The sequence below is a fragment of the Aquarana catesbeiana genome, linkage group LG04 (assembly GCF_042186555.1).
Source record: "Aquarana catesbeiana isolate 2022-GZ linkage group LG04, ASM4218655v1, whole genome shotgun sequence".
In the NCBI taxonomy this organism is placed as follows: domain Eukaryota; kingdom Metazoa; phylum Chordata; class Amphibia; order Anura; family Ranidae; genus Aquarana; species Aquarana catesbeiana.
Genome location: NC_133327.1, coordinates 222,052,830 through 222,076,687, shown reverse-complemented (window position 1 = coordinate 222,076,687; position 23,858 = coordinate 222,052,830). Strand labels below are relative to the sequence as shown.

At 42.4% G+C, this 23,858-nt stretch overlaps 1 protein-coding gene across 2 annotated transcripts in view; it reads left to right on the top strand.

Moving 5' to 3' along the window:
• The window catches only part of PLD1 (phospholipase D1), a 240,044-nt gene that overhangs the window by 5,061 nt on the left and 211,125 nt on the right, over positions 1-23,858 (top strand). The window contains exon 1 of one of the 2 annotated variants that reach the window (XM_073626227.1): positions 16,245-16,444. The exons of the other annotated variant lie outside the window; for it this stretch is intronic. The gene's annotated coding sequence lies outside the window, so the exon portion shown is untranslated. Of the gene's footprint in view, positions 1-16,244; positions 16,445-23,858 lie in introns of those variants that run through there. 2 annotated transcript variants of the gene reach the window in all.

Genomic DNA, 23,858 nt, shown 5'->3' with positions numbered 1-23,858 from the left:
CTGTATGTCTGTGCCACCTGTGTTCCTTCATCCAGAGTGGTGTCTCACTAATACAGGAGATCTGTTACTGGCCAGATTACCAAATGAAAACAGAAGGAAAAAGGCCAAAGAAAAGAACTAATGCAGTCACCACATCCAATGATTGGTAAGCTGCAATATAATAAGTTTTTGGTTTTGGGTTAAATCCTGCTTTAAAGTGATTGTAAACCTTTATTTTATTTATTCATTTTTTTTTACTTTCAATCATTTTTAATGAAGTATCAAGACTGTTATACAAGGCACTTATTTTAGGACAATAAGTTTCCTTCAAAAGACCGGCAAGTATAAAACATCTTGACATCAAATAGATCCTAACCGTAAATCTCTCGGGTGCGAATACCAACAAAAGTAACAGTGTAAGGCTGGGTTCCCAGTAGTGCAAATTGGATGTTGATTTCTCCACATCCAATTCGCATGAGGAGACTGTGATGGGCTCTCCACATCTCCGGGGCGACTGTGGAGCGGCTTGCACAGGAGTCCTGTGCGTCTTTGGCTTCGTTTCAGGTTCGCATTTGGGCAAAAATTCAGCCCTGATTCGTCCCTGAAACGGAGAACAGGGACACACCAGAACCCTGCTGCAAGCTACATCCAGCGTGAACCCAGCCTAAATAGGAATAAAAATCAATAGCAAAGAGCCAAGGAATACACCTTTGACACATTAGAAACCAGTGGTGTAGTTTTCCAATGAGAACATCTATCAGGTAATTCAGGAAAAGGTTATTGTACAATTAGAAGGGGCAGGGGATGAGGAGAAGGGAAGGGGGAGGGAGGAATGGTAGAGACCTATATGGGCGAGACCTACAGTGTCTTGCAAAAGTATTCACTCCCCTTGGCTTTTTTACCTATTTTGTTACATTACAGCCTTTAGTTCAATGTTTTAATATGAATTCTATGTGATGGATCAGAACACAATAATCTAAGTTGGTGAAGTAAAATTAGAAAAATATATACATAAAACTATTTTTCAGAAAAAAAAATGATAATTGGCATGTGCGTATGTATTCACCCCCTTTGTTATGAAGCCCATAAAAAGCTCTGGTGCAACCAATTACCTTCAGAAGTCACATAATTAGTGAAATGATGTCCACCTGTGTGCAATCTAAGTGTCACATGATTTGTCATTACATATACACACCTTTTTGAAAGGCCCCAGAGGCTGCAACACCTAAGCAAGAGGCACCACTAACCAAATACTGCCATGAAGACCAAGGAACTCTCCAAACAAGTAAGGGACAATGTTGTGAAGTACAAGTCAGGGTTAGGTTATAAAAAAAAAATATCCAAATCTTTGATGATCCCTAGGAGCACCATCAAATCTATCGTAACCAAATGGAAAGAACATGGCACAACAGCAAACTTGCCAAGAGACGGCCGCACACCAAAACTCACGGACCGGGCAAGGTGGGCATTAATCAGAGAGGCAGCACAGAGACCTAAGGTTACCCTGGAGGAGTTGCAGAGTTCCACAGCAGAAACTGGAGTATCTGTACAAAAGACAATAAGCCATACGCTCCATAGAGTTGGGCTTTATGGCAGAGTGGCCAGAAGAAAGCCATTACTTTCAGCAAAAAACAAAATGGCACATTTTGAGTTTGCGAAAAGGCATGTGGGAGACTCCCAAAATGTATGGAGGAAGGTGCTCTGGTCTGATGAGGCTAAAATTGAACTTTTTGGCCATCAAAGAAAACGCTATGTCTCGCGCAAACCCATCACATCACCCAAAGAACACCATCCCCACAGTGAAACATGGTGGTGGCAGCATCATGCTGTGGGGATGTTTTTCAGCAGTCGGGACTGGGAAACTGGTCCGAGTTAAGGGAAAGATGGATGGTGCTAAATACAGGGATATTCTTGAGCAAAACCTGTACCACTCTGTGTGTGATTTGAGGCTAGGACGGAGGTTCACTTTCCAGCAGGACAATGACCCCAAACACACTGCTAAAGCAACACTTGAGTGGTTTAAGGGGCAACATGTAAATCTTTTGGAATGGCCTAGTCAAAGCCCAGACCTCAATCCAATAGAAATTCTGTGGTCAGACTTAGATTGCTGTTCACCAGCGCAAACCATCCAACTTGAAGGAGCTGGAGCAGTTTTGCAAGGAGGAATGGGCAAAAATCCCAGTGGAAAAATGTGGCAAGCTCAGAGACTTATCCAAAGCGACTTGGAGCTGTTATAGCTGCAAAAGGTGGCTCTACAAAGTATTGACTTTAGGGGGGTGAATAGTTATGCACATTGACTTTTTCTGTTAATTTGTCCTATTTGTTTGCTTCACAATAAAAAAAAATCTTCAAAGTTGTGGGCATGTTCTGTATATGAAATGATGCAAATCCTCAAACAATCCATGTTAATTCCAGGTTGTGAGGCAACAAAACACGAAAAATGCCAAGGGGGGTGAATACTTTTGCAAGGCACTGTATATAGGGTAGCAAAGCTGCTGTGTACTTGCCTAAAAAAAAAAAAATCAAGATAAAACTGCTGCATGCTTCATTCAAAGTCCTAACCTTTCTATTTTTCCAAGATAAAACTATATTCAATCAAAAGTATCTTGAGTTTATAAATGGATATCAACCAAAGGAAAAAGTGGATCAAGAAAAGAAGAAAAAAATAAATAAAAGGGGAAAAATAAAAGAGGGGGCCAGCCAGATACTCCTTAAGGCACAGATAGATATCGTATCCATGGATCTCATGTAGACCAGCGTAGGAGTGTTTTTTGTTTAGTTTGCTTCAATCAGTGTTGTGTTACTAGATACCTTGGATAAAGCAAAGGCAATGTCACTCCAGTCAGACAGTTTGAAAGTGGTATTCAAGGCCCGTTCCCATTGGTTCATGTAGGGAAGCTTGGAGGTCGGATCAGTAAAAGTAGCATACACCGTAGATCCACGTCCCCGTTGACGGCCCTTCGATTGGCAAAATAATTCAAAATTTGTAAGTGTAAGGGGTCCATTTAACAAATTAAGTTTAGAACGAACAAAATAAATAAGTTGGTTATACCTGAATATCTCACGTGAGGGAATCCATAACGTGTCCTTAAAATATTGCAAGGAGTACGGTTGATCTTCGTTGAGATAGTCTCCTATCATAAAAAGCCCCTTATTAGGCCACCATTGAAATGATGTTGGATTTAGTCCTGGGGGAAAACTCTGGGGGGAGTGCAGTGTGGAGAGGGCGAGGATTTACGATGTCGTATTCCATCCCAGAGGGCTAGCAAATGAGGTAGAGTAGGACATAAAATAGGGGGGGCGAAGATGGCTGCGAAGCTATCCAATGGCAAGAGAGAGCCTCGATAGAGACCCAGAGGGGTGTAGATCCCCTTAGTACTTATGTAAAAGTGCTGAGCTATTCGAGTGGCTTGATAATAAGCCTGTAAATTATGGAGGCCAAGCCCCCCACCTGGTTTTGAGACCTACAATGTCAGTTTATTCATTCAGGGTTTTTTGCTACCCCAGATAAAACAGTGAATTTCTGACTGTAGCCTCTGTAAATCTCCCCTTGGGACAGCAATTGGTAAAGTCCTAAAATAATGTTTCCTGGGTAGAAATTTAATTTTAATAGAGTTGATGCTGCCAAACCGGGGTAAAAAATAATCTGCTCAACAATGAAGATCTTCCCAAAGTTGGCGAAAGAGTGGAGGATAATTAGCCTGATAAAAAGTGTTGCTTGAAGGTGTCAGCTGAATACCTAAATATGGAAGGGAGATTGGTGCCCATTGAAAATTATAAGTACTCTGTAAAGTTGTTAACATCAAGGGGCAAGGAAACATTAAGGGCCATAGTTTTTTGGGGATTTAAGGAAAGCCCAGAGAGCTGAGAAAATTGGTGTAGCAAGGTCAAAAGGGTGGGTAAAGTACCGTAATTTGAGGATTAGTGATGTACATGAGGACATCATCGGCAAACAAAGCACATTTATGCTCTTGTTGTCCATTACATATACCATGAATATTTGAATGGGATCGAATAGCTACAGCTAAAGGTTTAATTGCTAAGGCAAATGGCAATGGGGAGAGCGGGCAGCCCTGTCTTGTCCCACGTCGGATGGGAAATGATGACAATCTATAACCCTGTATGGAAACCTGAGCTGATGGGTTGCTATAAAGGACTTTTAATGGCAAAATAAAAGTAGAACCAAACAAACCTTATATTTTTTAAAAAAAAACATGTTATACTTGGTGGTTTTGCACAGAGCAGCCCTGATCCTCCTCTGGGTTCCCTTGTGCTCCTGGCGGCTCCTCTTTGATGAGTATCCCCATAGGAAGCCGCTTCCTATGGGGGCACTCGTGGGCACTGAAGGTGTGTGTGTGTGTGTGTGTGTGTGTGTGTGTGTGTGTGTGTGTGTGTGTGTGTGTGTGTGTGTGTGTGTGTGTGTGTGTGTGTGTGTGTGTGTGTGTTTTTTTTTTTTTTTTTTAACCTTCGTTCTGAGAATGCATTAAGGTAAAAAACCTTAAGGTGTTAGAACCACCTTAAGGCTGTATAAAACTAGGCTATTTGTGATTATTCAGTGACAGACTAGTCATCAGGTGCTTCTTAAAAACTGACGGAAGGTAAAACTAAAAATAGGTTTGCATTACCCACAGGACACATTGGTGCTGTGTTGCTTAATCTGTACTGCAAAAAAAATGGGGCTCTAGTGCTTATAAAATTTACAGATCCTAGAGCAGATAAAAGTGGTGGTTTGTTTGTTTACATTTTTAAAAGTAAACCTGATTTTTCAGATTTAGCAACATATGTGGCTATGGGTACCTGCGTGCTACATTTCTGCATGCATTTTGGATTATCATGTTTTGGAATTGCTTTCACAGTTCATACAGATGACTCTGAGCTGTTCAGGATTGTAGGTGCAGTAATAAATATGACCACTAGAGAGAGACCTCTCAAAAGAAGCTGCAAGCTGAAATTATCTTACAGCCACAACGTGCTCCCATTAAAGTGGTGTTCCGGCTGAAATTATACTTTTTAAATAAAAATACCCCTATAATACACCACCTTAATGTATTCTAGTCTGTAAACTAAGGTCTGTTTTGTTAGTTTATAGCAGTAGTTTGTTATTTTATAAACTTACAGCAGGCCGTGGCCATCTTAAGTCTGGGCATCTGAAGCCAGACTGTATTTCTTCCTGGATCTCATCCTTGCAGATCTTGCACATGCTCAATGCAGCACAAGCAATGTAATAGGTTTCAGGTCAGGTTTCCATAGCAACGGCAGTGTCAGAGGAAGTTGACGCCCCTTCCCAGAAGGCATTGCAAACAGGAAATGATGCGATGGGCCGCGGCCAGGGAGGAGGAAGTGAAAAATGAATACAGCAGATATACAGTAAGTGGTGAGAAAAAAAAAAAAATATATATATATATATCCAATTCGTTTACAGTGCACAGTTTAGTGAGGGATGCTGAAGGGTTGTAAAAGTGGGTGGAACTCCACTTTAAGTGTCACTACTTTCTGCATTTTTATTTTTAAAGGGCAACGCCAACCAAAACCTTACTTACTTTTAGATATTACATGTAGTAACATTTTATTGCTGTCTGTGTTCTTGTTTGGGAGATTTAGTTTTAGGCGCCATTCACACTCATGAAGTTTAACCACGTCAGCCTCGGAAGGATTTACCCCCTTAATGACCAGGCCATTTTTTTGCGATATGGCACTGTGTCGCTTTAACTGACAATTGCGCAGTCATGCGACATTGTACCCAATGTCGCATGACTGTATTGTATTTGATCACCTCTGCGGTTTTATTTTTTGCGCTATAAAAAAAAAAGACTGACAATTTTGAAAAAGAAACTATATATTTTACTTTTTGCTATAAAACATTTCCAAAAAAAATGTAAAAAAAACAAATTTGTTCATCCGTTTAGGCCAATATGTATTCATCTTCATATTTTTGGTAAAAAAAATCTCAATAAACGTATATTGGTTTGCGCAAAAGTTATAGCGTCTACAAAATAGGGGATATATTTATGGCATTTTTATTTATTTTTTACTAGTAATGGCAGTGATCAGCGATTTTTGCAAGACTGCAACATTGCGGCGGACAGACCCGACACTTTTTTTTTTTTTTTTTTTGACACTTTTTTTGGACCAGTGACCATTATACAGCGATCAGTGCTAAAAATAGCCACTGACTACTGTATAAATGACACTGGCAGGGAAGGGGTTAACACTAGGGGGCGATTAAGGGGTTAAGTGTTTCCTAGGGAGGTGTTTCTAACTGGGGGGAGTGTACTGACAGGGAGTAGCGAGAGATCGCTATTCCTGATCACTAGGAACAGCAGATCTCTCTACTCCCCTGTCAGAACGGGGATCTGTTTGTTAACATTTACAAATCCCCGTTCTGGCTCTCTGTGGAGCGATCGCGGGTGGCCGGCAAGCATGGTGGCCACCGGCCACCGAGCATCGGCTCCGATGACACGGCGCGGGCGCCTCCTTTGCTCTTAAAGCGGCCGACGTAAGAGCTACGGCGATTTGCACAGCTGTGCCAACCTGCTGCAGTATAATGGCGGCTGGTCAGCACACGGTTAATTGGTGTGCATGTGTGTTCATTTCAATTGTCTGCCCTATGAGTTGGAATTGCACAAAAGAAATGCAGGCATTGCACTAAAACAATGGGTCATCATGCGTTGCGGTGCAGTTTAGTGCACATGTGTTGGCTAGTGCGTTTTGAAGTGCCGTTAGAAATAAATGGCCTGCCAGGCCTGTAGTGTGGCTCATTGAGCACTGGACTCTTCATTAGGCACTCACTTAGGCACCCTTAGCTCAATGTGGTGAGTTAGCCACAGAGTGCTTTACAGGCTTAGGGCCTTGGTCCACCTGCCTGGGAAGACTGCTGGATGGGGCATGTCCCCTGGATCTTGCCTATGTACCTGGTGGGGATTGCAGGAGTCTAAAGAGCACCACTGCAGCAAGTCATGGCTTTCAGCCTTTAAGGGAGGCTGAATTTGCTGACCTTGGTCCCCCAAATGATTACATCTGCTGCATCTTTGTTACTGATCTGGCGGTGAGGGAAAGGCACTGCAATACTTTGTGTTTTTTGGCCCTGCAACACATTTCAATTTAGTGCCATTTTCCAGGCAGGGCACTTCTACTGAGCTTACGCAACCTCTCTACTGGGAATTCATGCTGCACATGCATGCAGCATTTTGGATTACACATATAGACCACCATCTGCTCAATAGTTCAGCATTCTGATCCTCCGGGAAACAGTTGGGGTCCCTGCTGCCTTCAAGTGACTAGTCGCAGACAGCATTAACCCTTCTTGCTATAGCTGTGTATCATGGGTACCACTTGTGCAACCCCTCATTTGCAGCAGTATTATGGTGGGTCATAGGACATGGTTTAAGGACATGCCTAGGGATCCTGGTTCTATCCTGACAGATTCTTATGTCCTAGTCCTCGGAGCTTCACTGCAAGATGTACTGGTGTATCCCTGGACAATTTTTTTCAATGTCACTGAGGGAAAAAGTACCCTTTTGCCCCAGAAAAAGAAAGCAAAACATCCATCAGGGAAACCCTCTTCTCCCAGGCCTCCAAGTCCAAGGCAAAGCCTGCCGCTCTAAGAGCTGGACCCTCAAATCCTTAATTTCTTTTAACTAGTCCTCTTCTCAACTGGGGAATGCCACTACTTTTCAGAGTTGTGTGGTGTCTGCAGCCATCTGGCCCCAGGACATTTTTGGTCCAGAGCGTGGTATCCAAAGGCTACAAGTTGGAATTTTCAGTCACTACCTCAACCCCGCTTCATGTTGTCAGACTCGCTAAAGTCCTTATTGAGATTGTCAGACATTAACACTGCTCTGGAAAAACTTTTCTTGCAAAGAGTCATTGCCATTGTTCAGAGAAAGAATGGTTCTGAATTTCTATTCAAAGCACCATTCCCATTGCGAAAGGGGGTATCTGCCTTATATTGAAGCTGAAGCTTCTCAACGCCTTTCTGTGGGTACAAAGGTTCTGCATGAAATCAGCCAGATTAGTCATTGCTTCCCTCCATCTGAGTGACTTCTGAGCCTTCGTGGGCATTAAGGTTGCCTACTTTCATGTCCCTATCTTCCCAGTACACCAACTCTTCGTGTGTGTTTCTCTAAGGGATAATAATCCTCCTTTTCTACTTGGGGCACACTCCATTGGGTCGGTTAGTGCCTCTTGGGTTTTTCGGCATCAGGCGCCTGCTTTTGTAGATGAGCAAGTCTGACGCATGGTTCACAAATTTTACTTTTGTTTTACAATGTGGATACCCTGGCTTCAGCTGATGCCAGCTTTGGTTGTAGGGTCCTTCAATTGGCTTTGTAATCTGTTGAGCCCCTTCTGTTAACCTGTTTGTTTTCCAGGGCCTGTTAGCCTTCATTGTGTTGCCCAACCCTTTAGTTTGACTGGTTTTGGACATTCCTATGTACCTGACTGATGTATGTTTGTTTAGGAGAACCAAATTTTTGGCTTGCCAAGAATTTTCTTGGAGCACATTATGGATTACAGGTTATACTAGGCTGTCCGTACAGCTCAATCTCCTGAAGGCAGCTGCAAAATCCTATGTACTTGATGACTAAGGCCCCTTTCACACTGGAGCGGTTTTCAGGCGGTATTGCGCTAAAAATACCGCCTGAAAACCACCCCTAAACAGCCTCCGCTGTTTGTTCAGTGTGAAAGCCCGAGGGGCGCTGTTGTACCGCCGACGCCCCCACCGCCCCAGTGTGAAAGGGGCCTAAGTGTCCTGTAATGTGCTCCAAGAAAAGGATCTAATGCCAAGTCAAAAATCCTACGTAACACTGAGCTTAACACACAGATGGTTTATACTTGTGTTCAGGTGTGCTAGGCTGCCATTAAAGCGGTTGTAAACTGCTTGATATTTATTCATATATTAATTTTTTCGTACCTGCAAGGTAATGCCATAATGTGCTAGTTTGCATTGCATACCTTTTTGAAACTAAGCTCTTCCGGCGCCGAGATGTCAGCGCTGCAGGCTCTCTCATTCGCCCATCTTGCTTTCAGGTTTGTGGACTCCGGCTCTGTATCTGGCTGGAGCTGTAATTACATTACTCCCACACATGTGCGTGGGAGCCACTGATCACGGCAAAGGGCTCTGAAGGAATGACACGGGTGGCCATGATCTCCCTGGCTGTACATTAAATATCTCCTAAACGGTGCATGTTTAGGAGATATTTACACTACCTATAGGTAAGCCTCATTATAGGCTTACCTATAGGTAAAAACAAAAGATGGAAGTTTACATCCACTTTAAAAACCAATAGCTCACAATGTACTACACATTGGGGTTGATTTACTAAAGGCAAATCCACTTTGCACTACAAGTGCACTTGGAAGTGCAGTCGCTGTAGATCTGAGGGGAAGGTCTAAAATCATCTAATCATGTACAAGCAAAAATGCAGTTTTTTTATTTTCCTTGCATGTCCCCCCTCAAATCTACAGTGACTGCACTTCCAAGTGCACTTGTAATGCAAAGTGGATTTGCCTTTAGTAAATAACTCCCATTGTGCATTGTAGTACCAAAATTCTCAATTAGTCATCTTATATAATTTAGCAAACTTTTTCGTTAGAGATTCCTGGTTTGCATTTATTGCAGTACATATTTAAGTTGGCCAACTGCCTCAAAGTTATTCCTCTATAGCCAGTGTGTACTCTATATTTGGCATTTTGCACAGTATACTGTATATGCTCATAGTATAACTTAAGGCCTCATTCACACAGACATTTAACCTCTCCTGTGTGCTGAGGCGTAAAATTAATGGTGTCTGGGGAGCCGCACTACCATGTATGGGCACGGATGCCATGCTCGGGTAAACCTCAACGGTTGCTGCATTGGCGTTTACCCATGCATGGCACTTATTCACACAGTACTGGTATTGGTGGCACCAATCACTGGGCACCAGAAGGTGACAGGGATTTTATGCCCTAGCACACAGTAGCTAAGTGTCCACGTGCATGAGGCCCAATAGACATGTAGTCCCAGTATGGGGTAAACTGAAAAAGTTGGAGGAAATCTACAGATGTGTTTAGTTTGTAATCTCTAAAGTCCCAAATAAAGTACTAGAATTGTGTTTTTTGGGGTTGTTTTTTTCTCGTTTTGTATAGCTGTTGCTTTATGTATGATGCAGACGAGTAATATGAGGGGGCAGTAGGTGAAACGACTTCGGGCCAGGCACGGTTTGTCTGATTTACTGCAAAAAGATAACATATCAAGTATAAGGCATGTGCTGGTGATTTATCGCCGTTCTGCTCTTTGCTCTCTGTGCGGAGTCCTCCGTCTTCTGAACAGTCTCAGGTTTTGTGTTCTCTCTTGCTGCTGTTCTCTCTCTCTCTCTCTCTCTCTCTCTCTCTCTCTCTCTCTCAGGTGATAGACAGACTCCTATACATTTCCTCTATTACCTGACCTTCCACTTGTGTAAAGTTGAGACGAGAGAGAGTTAAAACAAGTGCCCATTCATATTTCAATGGCTCCCCCTGCTGTCTTCGCTAATGAGAGGGAGTCCTCAATTGCAGAAGAGACTCTCGTGCACATCGCTGGATCGAGAGGGGGTTCAGGGGAGTATGTGGGGGGAGCAGCACACAGTTTTTTTTTTTACCTTTTATGTATAGAATGCATGAGGGTAAAACAAAAAAAATTAGCCTTTACAACCACTTTAAGATTCGTATAGAATAGGCTTGACTTCCCCTTTAGAAGACTATACTGTGTTTAGAGAAAAAAATAGTAATAGTGAAACTAGCAGACATGGGGGTAGAGTGGTGATAATGGAGAGATAGCTAATGCTAAAGAGCAGTGATTTCTTTGCAGAGGTCAGAAATGCCCATTGCTGAATCACCGCTATAACTCAATCAGCAAAGCTCATGTCCCTTTCTATCGAATATCTGTAGAGAGACCATTGTTTCCACACAGAGAATCTCTGCAGCATGCTGGCAGGGGACAGAATTTTCTACTCGGGCTGTGGCTGCTTTCAAGAGAAAAGCTAAAACGTTACACACATTTAGTCTTGATACACCTGGAATGTATTTAGCGGGATTGTTTGGCCCCCTTTCATATTGGTGCGGTTTGATTACCCTGCAGGTGTGGCGCACTGTACTCCACGGGGTGGTGCATCAGTTAGCTGGGCTTTACATACTGACAATCAAAAAGCGACCCCCAAAAAAACAGTACTGTACAAAGAAAAGTCAGAAAGGGAGAGAGAAAAGTTATAAAACTGTATCTAAACCTGAGAACACAACTGTAATGCGTATATTGCTGGTTACCATTCCTTAAATGTGGGCATTACATTGGTCATTGGATTTTTAAATATTAAGTTCACCTTTGCCCAAAAATAGCCTATGCAGTCAAGGAGTCCTAGTATATATTAAAAATCTGTGCAGCTTTGTAAAATCATAATTAATTGTATTGTTTTACCTGTAGGCAATTTTAAGTCGAAGGGTTGCTAACTTGGAGACTGTCAGCCAGGTTTCTGGGGGACCCAAATGCATACTTCCCAACTTTTTGAGATGGGAATGAGGGACGCCCATCAGCAAAAGTATGCAGGCATAGGACACACCCCCTGCCACGCCCACTTAAAGGACAATTGTACAAAAAAAAAACAAGTTTGATTAAACACACAAGTGCTTTTTTTTACCACTACTATTCCTTTTATATTGGCTTTTGGAATTTACAAATGTAGCAATTTAAAATTCAGATGAAAGGTTTAGCACTGGGAAACATTTGTTGATAGATAAAAAGTGCATTTTATATACATCTATATAGATCAGACCATAATGAGGAACAAATGGGGAGGAATGAGGGACATTGCTCCAAATCTGGGACAGTCGGGAACTATGCAAATGAGAGAAGCTAGAGAGGGAAGCCTCTCTTGCATCTCCAACCCAAATGAGCTTAGTAGTGCTAACAGGTGACATGGGGGTCACAGCAAACCAAAGCAACATCCAGGCTAAATCCAGGGTCAGGAAGTCAGCAATACATAGGAATAGCAGGCTCAGATAAAATCGAGTGGATGGAGAGCAACAGGAGATTGCCGAAACATGCATCCGCTGATCTCCCCTAGCTAGTGTAAACTCGCAACTTTGCATTCAGAATGATCAAATCCTAGTGGCTTTGGCTGTGGAAGAAGCTGAATGAACACAGTCTGCGCTTGATTGGGTTCATCAGAATGCAAAGGTGACATTAGCGGCCAATAGATCCTGATTGTCTCTCTAAAGAGGACCTGTCAGCTGGACTATGCTATCACATTCATGGCTTGTCAGCACACTTGTGATGGCAATAAAGTAAAAAAATATTTAAAAATGTAAAATTTTAAGGCTGCATTCACACCTGAGCGTTTTGCTCATAAAACGCCCCACAAGCAAAATCTTATTCATTTCAATGGCACCTGTTCACATCTGAGTGTTCAAAAAAGAACATAAGCTGCTTTGGGGCAGATTACAGGCATTTTTCTGCCTTTTACATTGGTGACCTGAACAAAATCACGCCAAAAATGCGTTAAAAACACGTGACTTTGAATCGCTCAGGTGTGAATGCAGATAGAACACCCAGAAACATTTGTAAAAGCCTCCCTCCCTCGTGTATAAGCACATGCACAATAGCTGTTGCTGCGCATGTGTGCAAAAACGACAATTGGCCAACACATTTTGGTATTGCTGCAAAAGCTGGATTGAGAGCAATAATTCTATGGCATATTTTTTGGTTAACTATAAACTGATGACCTGTAAAGGCTTTCAAAGGGTCGACTGTAGACAAGTTTGGATGTAGTTTTCTTCACTGGCACACACAGTTTTGAAGCTACATATTTTGTATGTATTTGGTAACACAACCTCATCCTCCTCATTCTTCTTTTTTTTTTTTTTTTTTGTACCAAAAATGGTAGTTCTATCTGTTTGTGTGCTAAAATTAAATTAACTCTACGTTTTACTGAAAATGTTTTGGTAAACAGTAGGGCAACATATACAATTCTACTACCACCATTTTATTCAACTGGGTCTCTGCTTTCAGAATTTTCCTTTTTTTTGGGGGGGGGGGGGGGGTTAAGTGACTGTTTGTTTATGTTAAAATGTGAACTTTATTACGTGTGCCCAAAGTAAAAAAAAAAAACATGGTCTTTGACAACTGAGTTCCCTCCAGGCTTACCTGCCCTCAATCTATCCAATATTAAATACTGTATGTGCTCCTACTATGGAGGCTCTCAAAATGGATCCATTATAATAGGACTTTAGATAATACTGGGGTGCCTTTTTATGGCCCCTGCAGCCTATGGATGCATTTTACAACGTGTGCAAACTAAACCTCTGTTTTTAATGAGAACTGTTAGGATAAATTGGTTTGCTGCAGGCTGGTTGATTAAGTGATCTGGGAGATTTTCTTTGTTGATGTTTGACATGCGTTGTCCTTCCCTATGCTCCTTGCTGTTAAGGAACGTTTTATAGGATAGGCAGTTGCCATTTGTTTGTACTGTTAAAAAAAAAAAACAAAAAAACTCTGACAGTAAAGGGTAAAGTTAGCCATACATGTGACCATTTGAGATTAAGTTAGGGAGCAGCAGTTGCAAATGAATCATTATCAATTAAAATACTGAATGATGCAACATACATGTATCAATTGTAAGTATGATCTATTGTAAATCCTTAACCTCTTCACGCCGACCATACGCATATATGCGGTCTCTCGGCGGGTGGGCCTTAAAGTGATTATAAAGTCTTGTTTTTTTTTTCTATAAAAATAACAAACCTGTTATACCTACCTCTCTGTCGCAGTGGTTTTGCACAGAGCAGTCCAGATCCTCCCAGATCCTCCTCTTCTTGACTTCCTCTTCTATGCTTCTGGCCCCTCCCTCCTGTTAAGTGCCCCCACAGCAAGCATGGGTGCCGAGGGGGGGGTTGCTGCACACAGAAGACTTTTTATCTTAATGCATAGAATGCATAATGCCCTTTGAAAACGTCACGTGTGACAAAACATGTCAGGGTTAAGCTACGCACTGACGTCACTACGCTATACGTGACCCTGGAAGCACGGGTGATCGCTGTAATTTTATGCCGGCATTTTTTTTTTTGTTTTTACAACTTTGTTAATTTTTTATATGCAAAAATTTTAAGGGTAACACACTATTGGCGTTTCCTCCATTTTTTTTTTTTTTCTATCCTCCCATGTGGCCCGTTCCGGCGCTGGGTGAGTGCCTTGGCTTCCTTCATTAGCAGGCGGGTTCTCTCTACACAGCGGAGCTTTGCATCGTAAGTGAGGAGACATCAGGAAGTACGGACACCCCGGACCGATGCAAGGACCCCGCAGAGGGTTATTTCTGCAGGCGCTGACGACCTCGCTATAAATAGGAGGTCCACCTCATCTGGTAAGGGTCCCTATATACTACTTTGTGGTGTACACTTCAAGAATAGATCCACCCTTTACCCTCTTGGCGGTGGCGGAATCATCTTTCAACTTGCTTTCTCCACTCACTTCTCCCCTATTGAGGAATTGGATTCAACCATTTATGCGGACTTTGCACTTTAACGTGTTATTTAGTCTAAACTTTTTACACATTCTATGTGGACTTTGCACTTAATGATTATTTTGGTATCCATTTGCACTATATGAACTTATATGGACACTTTTTCAATCATATGGTTGTCTTATATAGAGTGACATAATTTTGTTCAACATTTACTCAGGATATTTGTTTTCATGCACATTGTGTTTTTGCATATGTATTTATTTGTGATTCTGTTTAGGGAACACAATATTTTTTCTACTTAGCGCGACTATTCCACTTTTCACACTTCTTCTTTACATGGTTATTGCATGTTTATGTGTCACAGCTTTTTTCTTTATAGAATATCCCTTTCAATTACTCATTACTATTAGCGCGGTGTATGCCCCCCTTTTCTATGAACCCATTGGATTGATATGCTACACACAGGGAAGTAGATTTCTATTGATCGTTGGAAAACATGATCATAAGTTATCAATCACATCTGATTTTAGCATGCGATCTCCTAATCTGATTGAATTCATAAGGCCCATTTCACACTGGTACTTTCCTCCGGTGGATCCGCCTGCTAAGTGGGGAATCTTTCTGCTGATCCCTGCTGAGCAGGAAGATCTCAGGTCCGTGTCCACTTGTGTATAGCGGACACGGACAGTCCACTTTCCTGTATGGGTCAGATGGAAACGGACCACCTGGCCGTTTACGTCAGACTGTTATCCGATCTAATCCGCCAGACTAGATCGGATGTCAGCAGGTGTCAATGGACACATGTCCGTTGACACCCATTGCTCTATAGAGGGCAATGGATGATCCAAATGGGTCCGCCCGCGTGTAAGGCGCATTTAAGGCCCTCTCACACAGGCTGTCCGGTCAGGTCTGCCTGTCAGTTTTTCGAACCTTACAGTCTCCTCTATGGAGTGGCGAATATCAACGGTGACATGTCCGCTGACATCCGCCGCTATCCAAGCCGATCCTGTTTGCAAAATCCAGGCAGATGGTGGTCCTATTTTCCATCTGTCCGGTGGATTGGATCAAATGGAAATGGACGGGTGGTCTGTTTCCACCCGATTTCTCCATAGAGGAGAGCAGGTCTGTGTCCTTTCTGCACAGCGGAGTAGACAGGACCTGTCATTCACCTGCGTGCAGGGATCAGCGGAGCCCGTTCCATGGAGGCACCGTGTTAGAGGGGAAAGCATCTCCGTCCTATTCAACATGATCCTATAATTCCACCCTGGCTGATGGAATCTAGTCTATATTGATCGGAAGGGAAGTTATGCAAATTTCATTGGTTGCCGATTGATTGAACTACACATTGATTGGATAATCAAAGCATGCATGGCCAGCAATAGGCCCTTCAAATGATCATATTGATCGGTGTGTGGCCATCTTTTAAATTATGAATTGTTAAAGCCAATTCCACTGGAGGAATGCTGTCTTCTTTTCAGATTCAGAATCCTTTTATTAATCCCATAGGGAATTGACCCCTGTCAGCGTTCCTTTAGGAGGGAGGGATCAGGGAGGACATTCTTATGAATTGTGGGGGAGGGGACAGGGGAAGCCCCCTCATTGTCCTGTGTAGGTGACAAGCAGACAGGGGACACTCCGCGATCACTATACGGAAATGTAACACCTCGGTTCCCACACTCAGGAGCCCCGCCCACCACTGGCCTCACAGCACACAGTCTAACACAGGGGGGCGTGTCCCGAAGTTGTAAGCCGGCCTTTTCATAGGCTAAGGAGCAGAGTGGGGCTTGGCTAAGTGTTCTCGTGCCTGTAGGGAGTTGGCCTGAATTCCCCATGCACGGTGTAGAGACGGCTCAGTGCGCTGTGTGTGTCTGAGTGCTGGATGTTCGCTTGTTGCTGCTGATCGCTGGAATCCGGACTGAGACACTTCCTACTACAGACAGGGAAGTCTACAGAGTGACAGCACCATGACATCCCGGATCGGACAGGGGCCAAAGGTAAGTGCAGGCTACATACTGTGTGTGTGTGTGTCATCACACTCCTCACATACAGGTATAGTCACACAGGCATCGCTGGGATTTCTAAGGAAAGGAGATCTCCTCTTATTGCTTCATCAGCTCAAAACATTAGTACACTTCATTTTATGAGTCCATACTTCAGGACATTACAGGTGCCTTTTCATAGGAAAATTCTGTTTTATCATCTAAAGTGTGTGGAGTTCATGTGTCATACAATGCCATAGGAGAGGAGATCATGGTTTTGTATGAACAAACCACAATGATATCATGTATCGGTATCATCCTACATTCCTCATTCATCACAGTCATATACACCCTGATCACAGTCGTATACACCCTGATCACAGTCGTATACACCCTGATCACAGTCGTATACACCCTGATCACAGTCGTATACACCCTGATCACAGTCGTATACACCCTGATCACAGTCGTATACACCCTGATCACAGTCGTATACACCCTGATCACAGCCGTATACACACTGATCACAGTCGTATACACACTGATCACAGTCGTATACACACTGATCACAGTCGTATACACACTGATCACAGTCGTATACACACTGATCACAGTCGTTTACACCCTGATCACAGTCGTTTACACCCTGATCACAGTCGTATACACCCTGATCACAGTCGTATACACCCTGATCACAGTCGTATACACCCTGATCACAGTCGTATACACCCTGATCACAGTCGTATACACCCTGATCACAGCTGTATACACCCTGATCACAGCTGTATACACCCTGATCACAGCCGTATACACCCTGATCACAGCCGTATACACCCTGATCACAGCCGTATACACCCTGATCACAGATCACATTGAATGTATCATCTCCACTTTCATCTGTTGATTTCTACCACATGATACATTTTTATTAAGCTGTTCCAAAAATATAATTGTGCATTCATATGTATTCATGTGTCATCTACAGTACAACAGTGCTTTGCAGGCTTGAATGGTCTTGCGTATAAGACAGTGGTCTCCAAACTGTGGCCTGGGGGCCAAATACGGCCCTTTACTTGCCTTAATCCGGCCCTTGAGGCATTCTTCCAGCCACTAACACCATCAATGGGGCATAACTCCTTCCACTGACACTAGTGGCGGCTGGTGCTCATTTTTTTTTTTTTTGGGGGGGGGCCAGCAAGCAAACCTCCGTCCCCCCACCCCAAATCAGCCGATTTTGTCCCGAACGACTTACCCCGTCCAGGTCGACTTCCCCACTGCCTCTCCTCGGCTGCTTCCCCGCTGCTTCTCCTTAGCTGCTTCCCAGCTGCTTGTCCTACCGGCCAATCCGGCCATTCTCCTTCCAGCTAATCGGGTCTTAAGACCTGCTTCCTGATTGTCCGGGAGGAGAAGCAGGAAGACAGTCGCAAATATTAATTCACTAATGTCACAAGAGGGTGGGCTGTGGGCTCCCACCCATTTTGAAGCCAATTAGAGCCTCAGGCTCTAATCATGTGCTTCCAACTGACACCAATGATGGGAGAGTCTTCCTCCCACTGAAACCAACAATGAGGCACTATTTCTTTTACTGACACAACTTTTTCTCCCCCTAATACTAAAGATGGGGCATTGTTTTTTTCCCACCAGGCACAGTCTGCCCCCCCCCCCCCCTAAAGTCTGAAGGACAGTAAAGTGGCCCTTTGCTTCGAAAGTTTGGAGACTCCTGGTATAAAAGATTCATCCATAATTATAATATTTGGAAAGAAAAGTAATCATGGTGACAGTTCAGGACAGTGGTGTGCATATTGCATTCAGTAATGTTAAAGCTGAAGGTTTAGCTGCACTAAAAGAATTATTGAATAGAACCTTTCTGTTTACATTACCTACCTTTTGTTAGACCCCTTGATGTCATCACTGTGCTTCGCTGTGCAATACAGGTAGATATTGGCTGGCGGGAGGGACCAGCAGGGAGCTGTTCATAGCTTCATGAGAACAGAAAGGTGTGGTAAAGCCTACAGTTGATTCTGAGCCTCAGTGTGAGACTGGATTCACACCTATGTATTTTTAGTGCTTTTTGCATTTTGCAGATTTGCACTACAGCCCATTTAACATGGTTTCCTATGTTACACGTTCTGTAGAACAAATCTGCAAAATGCAAAAAACATTAAAAATGCATAGGTGTGAATCAGACCAAACTGAATTCCAATGAATGAAAGGGCAAGTCGGGGACAGTAAGGCTGGGGAGAGAAGGACTGGTTGAAGGAAGGAGGATATTCTCCAGCCAGAAAAAGAGGTGGGTACTATCTAACTTGCTTGCAGCTTTTAATGCACACTGCGAAAACCTTGCACTGTGCATTGAAATCAGAGTAAGCTATTTCAGTACATGATAGGACTGGATGTACAGCCATTTAAGACAGAAGGTAAGGCGGGATTTCTGCTGAAATCCAGGATAAGTACAAATACTCCTTTTACAGTGGAGCCCCTTCTGCACTGCAAGAGGCAGAAAGTTTTTTATTTTAATGCATTCTATGCATTAAGATAAAAAGACTTCTGTCTGTAGCAGCCAACCCAGCAGCCCCTAATATTTACTTGAGCCCCATCTCTATCAGCAATGTCCACGAGTCCCTCAGCCGTCTGGGACTCTCCCTCCTGATTGGCTGAGATACAGCAGTGGCACCATTGGCTCCTGCTGATATCAATCAGTCAGTTAGCTAATCAGGAGAGAGGGGATGGGGCCGAATGGCAGCTCCGTGTCTGAATGGACACACACAGCTGCAGCTTGGCTCGGGTGCCCCCATAGCAAGCTGCTTGCCGTGGGGGCACTTGACAGGAGGGAAGGGCCAGGAACAACGATGAGGGACCTGAGAAGAGGAGGATCCAGGCTGCCCTGTGCAAATCCACTGGAGGGACATATAACATGTTTGTGTGTTTTTTGTTTTTTTTTTTGTTTTGTTTTTTTTTTTTACTTTACAATCACTTTAATGCATAGAATGCATTAAAATAGAAAAACCCTTCTGCCTTTAGAATCACTTTTTTAATGCTCTTTTAGGTCTAGGCCGAGGAACAAGAAAAGTAGTTTACTTACTTGATTCTCTAATCCTGCAGGCTCCCACTGCACTGCCAGATCAGTCAATGCAGCCTCTTCTCCCTTACGCTCCAGCAGTCTGATGCCCTCTGACGCCCTCAAGTACAGTGTAGAGCCCATAGCCAATGGGTATGAGGATACTGAGGAATAGTTCACTGTTGGAGTTTAGGGGAGCTCCATCTGCAGGAGAAGTGGAGGATTGGGTAAGCAATACTGCTTTTCCTGTCTACTAGACCTAAATGAACATTTAACCCTTTCAGTGCAGGGGTTGCACCACTGCACACGATGATTTTTAATGTCCCTGGAGTTGGACTTCAAGATTGATGAAAAACAAAATTGTCCAGTGCAAATGGTCCAAAAAAAATCCAACTTCACAGCATTTGTCTATTAATTATATTTTCTATGATTAATCCTGAATAAACACTCCCAATTCTTTAGATTGCAGTCTGTGAGTAGTTGTCTTTTTGTGTCTAACCCGCAGCCAGATCTTGTGGCATTATATGGACTATTTAATGGCTTGATCTTGGTGATACTGTATTGCTTTATAGCTTTTTCTTTTTTTTGGGTATGTTAAACATATGAATGTTATTAGCACTGTACGGATTTGTCGTACAAGGCACCAATAAACGCCATGTGAGATGTTTCCTGACCTACTTGGAAAACCTGTTCTGCTGAGCCATAAGACCAAAGACACAACCGGCTTTGTTTTTACGGCTGTCAAGAAAAGGGATTACAGAGATTTGCACATGCAGCCTTTTTTCTGCTTTGTTAAATAAACTTGAATCAATTTCAAGGAATTGCCTCCTAGTAAAGATGGTTGATGAAATGGTGGGGATGATAAAAAAATAGTCAAGTATTTGATATTAAGCTACCTTTTGGCAAATGCTATATCCTTTGCGTGCAAGCCAAGGTGGCATTTCATGTTCTTCAAAAGTGTTTATGTACAGGTAGCAAGGATATATTGCTGGAAGACAAGAAGGCAGAAATGGCTTGTGCTAGCTACCTTTAGCGGGTAAATGGGTAATGCTAAAGTTCATTGGGTTTTGAAGTCTGATGTGTGCTCCTCTTAATTTCTACCACTCATATTACTATCACTCCAAACCCTTGACTCAGTTCATCTAACCTGTGTACAAGGAGGTGTTTCCTGTTGTCACGAGGCTGCCAGATTCCAGCTTTGATTTTGGTATGTCTGAAATTTTGGTCAGGAACAGGCTGTCAGTATTTTGTCTTCTGGATACTTACAAGTTCATCCAAACCTGCTATTCCAATGGAAACCAAGAGGCAGTAAACAAATTTCATTACAAAATGTACAATTTTTCCCAAATGAAAATGACATTCATAGTTAGAATTTTGTTCAATCAAGAGAACCTTTCCAACCTGCTCCTTCAATTCTTCTCGTCTCTGTGGTTGAAATGGAACCTTAATTTGACCAAATGTTCCAAAAAACAAAAATTCTCAAACACAAAGCTACTGTTGTATGACCTTTACTGGTTGAGGCAGTTTAAAAAATGCAATTCTTCTGGTTTCAGAACTACAGATTAAAAAGAACGTGCCAAAACATAGCTGCATGTGGTTATCTACTGCTTTTGTGAGCTATGGTTCAGGCTATATGTGGTGTGCAAGTAGTGCGCTGTCTCAAGAAATATGACCATACAGATAACAATATAGATATAAATATCTATGAACCTAAATTCCCCAAGAAGTATGCCCCAACTCTTTCCAAGTGCATATTATCTAAAATATGGACCAACCTCCATACATCGCAGTCTTCTTCCTTACTTTTAACATATACAGTCGGGAGTGTCGGGAGCTGGAATCCATCTTGCTATATAGGGACCTCTGGGGAAAGAGCTGCAACATCTATATCCCAGCTGGGAATATTTTCAAAGCTGCTTATGATCCCTTTTGGGACCTATTGGTCTGTCTATATTGGCACGACACTGATTTCTTTGGATTATACTGGCATTAGCACTTTCTCTTCTCTGCACTTTGATGAACTTTACTGATTGGAAAAAAAAGGACTTCTTTTTTTCTTTGCATAAACTTTTTGATTACAATTTTTTTTCACTTTTGAATTACATTGGATTCTAAGGTGAATTACACTGTTTATATATGAATTAATAATTTTCAATGTTGGTTGCACTTTAAAAATAAGCACAGGACAGGTTGGATATGTATATTGGTTGTGTTTGAATACAGAAATAACTATAATTCTTTACAGAAACATGCTTGTAACCCATAGCACTTGTATATCAAAGCAAATTTCCCCCATAACAAATAATGGAAACTCAGATGATTCGTTCCACAACCATTTATTCATATAAAAATAAATACGGCAATACAAAATACAGTATACTGTAAAAATGAAACCAATTAACCTGCACTTTGCCTTTGAAAAGAAGAAGATAGATCATGGTTTTAATGTAAAAAAAAAAATAAATTACTTACAATGTCTCGTGCTCATCCATGTAAAGCCAATGTTTGTATACGGTAAAGCCGCTGGTGTACAGTACTGTATGTGGCCAGAGGTCCGGGGGTGCTGGTGGAGAACTCAGACACTTAGGAACTGTTGACGTCACTTCCATGCGCTCCGGACACACTTTACGCCTGTCCCACCCAGCTGCGGGTGTCTCCTAGTTCTCCAAGAAGTGCCGGGAGCCACCAGCGCCCCAGGACCTCTGGCCACATACAGTACTGTATACACCAGCTGCTTTATTGTGCGTATACACCGGGGGGCTTTACTGTATACAACATTGGCTTTACATGGATGAGCACCAAACTCCTTAACATTGTAAGTGTAATTCTTTCTTTTTTGTTCACATTTAAAACTGTGATCCTTATGCTGCTCATCCTGCAAGACAGCATCGCATATCAAGTTTAAAAAAAAATGTTGCTGGTCTTGCAAAACGCTTGTATACCACGTTACCAGCAAACCAAGGTATTGCTGTATTTTAGAGAATATGCACTTGGAAAGAGTTGGGACAAATTTCTAAGAGGGATCATTAAAGGTCATAGATATTTATGTCTATATTGTGATCTGTATGGTCATATTTCTAAGGACAGATCACTACTTGCACTTCGCATATAATTTGTATAGCCTAGTATTCAGGCTACACATTGATGCAGCAGTCTTAGTTTTATTGTGGCTAAGCGCAAACCTCAAATATTATCTTATGTTTCAGACTGCTGGAGGGGATGAGAGGCACTGGTAGTTCATGGTTAAAGGTTCTAAAGCCTGATACACATAAGTATATCGGATAAATGATTGTTGTGTTTTTTTTTTTTTTTTTTTGGGGGGGGGGGGGGGGGGGGCGCGTTTGGGGTTTTTTTTTTTTTTTTTTTGGCATGCTAGTCTCCATATAGAAAATTAGGAGTAAGTTAGGAGTAAAAATGTGCGTACGACAGAATACAACTTTGGAAGTGATGTAATGTCTTGTATTGCATTTTGTCATCTGAGCATGCATGGGCTTGGTCTTCTGATTTTCTTTTTTGCGGACGAATACTGTACCGGTTAAAAGAAAATCGTATATTCTGGTATCATGCAAGAAAATTTTTCGTTTGTCCCTTAAGATAGTTTTGCATGCACTGTTGCGATTTGGCTCTCGAAAGCTGTGTACCAATGATCAGATTATCTTACAATTGCTTTGAAAGCTATATTTTTCATCCAATTTTCTGATAATGTGTACTAGGCATAAAGATGTCTTCATATAAATTTTTTTTTTTTTTTTGGGGGTGTTCAGCACGTGTCTGTTTTATCCAAACTGGTGAATGGAACAGGTTTTCATCCCTCCCACTTTCTTATTGGTAGAGGCATGTGCTATAATGTGGAACAGGATGGTACAGAGCACAGTGGTGTAGTGGATAGCACTTTCGCCTAGCAGTAAAAAGGATCGCTGGTTCGTATCCCAACCACAACATCACCTGCCTGGAGTTTGCATGGTCTCCCTGTGCCTGCGTGGGTTTCCTCCGGGTACTCCGGTTTCCTCCCACACTCCAAAGACATGCTGGTAGGTTAATTGGATTCTGTCTAAATTGGCCCTAGTTTGTATATGTGTGAATTAGAGACCTTAGATTGTAAGCTCCATGAGGGTAGGGACTGATTTGAATGTATAATATATATGTAAAGCGCTGCATAAATTGATGGCGCTATATAAGTACTTTAAATAATAACAATATAGAGCCAAAGGTTGGAATAAAGGGCCAATTACAAATCTATTCTCCGGAATGAAGATCGATATCAGGCTGGATTCACATCTATGCGTTTTTAGTGCTTTTTGCATTTTGCAGATTTGCACTACAGAACGTGTTCCATGGGAAACTATGTTAAATGGGCTGTAGTGCAAATCT